Here is a 3,302-nt window from a genome sequence, read left to right on the forward strand (position 1 = left end):
ACCATGTAATTTGCAATTTTAAAATAGTAGAGCATCCAACAATTCTTTTCATAAGAGCAGCAAAGTCATAAGATCTTAATATATTTCTTTTCAATTTCAAATCAAGTTCCTGGCATTTTACTGCAACCAAATCTCTTTGAGAAATAATGGTAAATAATCTGAGAAGAGTCAAAAAAGATCTGACATATAATTCCAAGAGTGGGGAAGATCTTAGATGCAACCACAACTTATGAAGTTTTAAATCTAAATATTCAGAAAATGTGTAGTCACTTTTACATAGCTCAGGGCTAAGTTCAACACAAGTAGAAAAGCCATCATTTTTCAAAATCAAAGTTTCTGACCATGAGCTTTGTGCAATCCAGTATAAGGGCATTACCTCTGATTTGTACTTATATATATCATCATATCTCATATTTGGGTAAGCTATATCTGTTCCCTCAACCATAAATGGAAGAGCATATGTATTTTGCCTTTTTCTCTCAACCATAAATGGAAGAGCATATTTATTGTGCCTCTCAACCATAAATGGATGAGTATAGAGTGCCAAAAGGCCTTGCCTCTCAACCACAAATGGATGAGTATATAATTTATGTATTTTTCTCTCAACCATGTTGAATGGAAGAGGCCCAACCAAATGGTTGGCTGCCAAAAGGCTCGGATTGAGATCAATCACTATAGAGGGTGCCCAAGGGCTAGGGTTGTAATCAACATCACTGGAATCAAGGTAGTTGCCAAAACTCCCTTGATCCCAGTGTAAAAGATCTAAAAGATTGCTCAGTCCTAAGTTGCATATGATCAAGCTAAGGTCTTACCATAGTTTAAGGAAGAGGTGGCATAGAAATCCATAGGATTTAACTGGCAGAAAGCCAATGATGTGTTTTCTGGGTTAAATATATTAAATTTGAGAATATGCACTAAAAAGGGCAAGTTGCATACCTTCTGGGCTCAGAATAGCCAGAGAACAGGGAGTTTGTTGATCTAGAATATAGAAAGATTAGCAGAGTACCTACAGAAATATAGAAATAGGCTTACATGGCCAAAAATGACCAAGTTCAGAGCTAACACCAGTATTTCCAGATCTGAGCATGTCCCAGGTTTTGGAAGAGAACACAGATGGCATAAAAGTGTAGCAGAGAAGGCCTAGAAGCTATAGCAAAAAGAATTGTAGCAGTAGCATGAGTGGTTGACTCAGAATGGAGTGAACAAGGTGCCAGCAAAGCAAGATGATGGTGGTTCAAGTTCAAAAGGGAAAGTTTACTATTGTTTACCAGAAGCTTTGAAGTACCCAAGAAGTTTAGGGCATGTCCACATTCCTTATTTGGGAACTTTTCCCCACAGTACATGAATTATAGCCCCTTGTCATACATTTCTAAATGTACTGAAATCATATGACCAGGATGATTTCTTATTGAGAAAAAGATAAAAAAACATGAATAAATAGGTGTCTTTGCATATATCTCAGGAAAGAAAATAGCTAGTCACATTTTGTGACTACATTGAGAAATATAACAGCATGCTCTGTAAAACTGTCACTAATTTCCTTTTTGGGTCAATTTTCCCATGGTACCAGAAACACAGCCTCTCACTTAGCTTTAATAACAACAATTGTAGCCCCTTTGCTTAGCTTTACAAATATATAAAAACAATGTCACACAGATCATTCCTTATTGAGAAAAACACAAAATACTGAAAAAATTGGACACTTTTGAAAATAGTCATGTATTTTGATCAATATCTGCATAAGAAAGAAGGCTAGTCAGATGATATAATCACATTTCTGATATTTAATGTTGCTATACTATTGGAGAGGCTGTATTCAGGATCCAGGATGCACTTCCAAATATGGGAATATACCCAAATATAGCTAGAAAATGATAAAGAAATTACTGTCTACAAGTTTTTCCTCATTTTCCAGCTATTTTCTCTGAGTTCTTTTTTTTTTTGTTTTGCTCTGGCTATATTTAGATATGGACCCTGAACACAGCCCCTTCAACATCATGACAACAACAAATATCATTCCTGTTTTTTTCCCCTTTTTTGCCTTACTTTATAATCATTTTACACAATCTTTCTGGCTTTGTTCTATTTTTAGAGATGGACACTGAACCCTGAACACAGCCCCTTCATGATCATGGCAATGGTGAATACCATGCTTATTTTTCACTTATTTTTCACTGCTTCTCTGCCTATCTGTTTCCATTTTTCAGACTGCTTTCTATATTTGGATATGGGCCCTGAACCCTGAACACAGCCTCCCCCACTTACTAAATAATATTCTGATTTTCTACACATTTTTTGCCAATTTATTCGCCATTTTTCCTGATTTTATGGCTACTTTTCTGTTTAAGAGAAAAGGTTCCCTCGGTGATGAAAGGTAAATCAATGAATGAAAAATTTGCCTAAGTCCACTTCAGTCACCCACCTTGACCAAGCTATTAGCTAGGAAATCCTGAAAAATTATCCAGGCTAATAGATCCTCTGGCTGGTTTTTTTTTTGGCCTTTGGAAGAAAATATATTATTGGATTTGATAGAAAATGTTTGACCTCTAATATTGTGACTAGAAATATTTGGGTAGATAAATTGTGTTCAAAAATATCCTAGTCAAGTGAAAGTGGTCAGAAATATTTGAAGGGTGTCAGACTAGTAAGAAATTTTTGAAGTGTTTCAAACTGGTAGGAAATTTTTTAGCTGTGTGACACTGCTGAAAAATGTTTGAGTCATGTCACACTGCTAAGAAATTTTTGAACCATGTCATACTGCTAAGAAATTTTTTTGCCATGTCACACTGCTTAAAAATCTTTTGACCATGTCACACTGCTCGGAAATGTTTAAGCCATGTCACATAGGCAAAAAATTTCCTGCCAGTGTCATGGAGTATCTGGGGTCCTAGTTTCAAAAAAAAAACTTCAAAAATTTCTGACCATTCAAACTTTTATTTTCTGGATTCAACTTTTTTACAAAATTTATGATAAAGATCATTTTGGTCCTAAACTTGCCCTTTTATTTTATATTGTATTTTTATTATAGAAAAACCAGATTATATATTGCATTCAGCTCTATCTATTGGTAATAAGCTATTTGTTATATAGTTATAGCCTCTAAATTCTGCTCTACCAGATAATAAAGGTTGTTACTGACTGCTTTTATGTTGAGTGTATATTAATAACTATCTATAATAGACTAGCCTTACTTTACTGAATTATTACTGATGTATAAGCCATATTTCTTCAATGAAGTATGTTCCTGAAGTCTCTCTATGACTATGCCAGCTTGTTTTTCTTTTCACTTTTATAGAGGTATA

This window comes from Laccaria bicolor, genomic scaffold (genome assembly GCF_000143565.1).
Source record: "Laccaria bicolor S238N-H82 LACBIscaffold_10 genomic scaffold, whole genome shotgun sequence".
Taxonomy (NCBI): Eukaryota; Fungi; Basidiomycota; class Agaricomycetes; order Agaricales; family Hydnangiaceae; genus Laccaria; species Laccaria bicolor.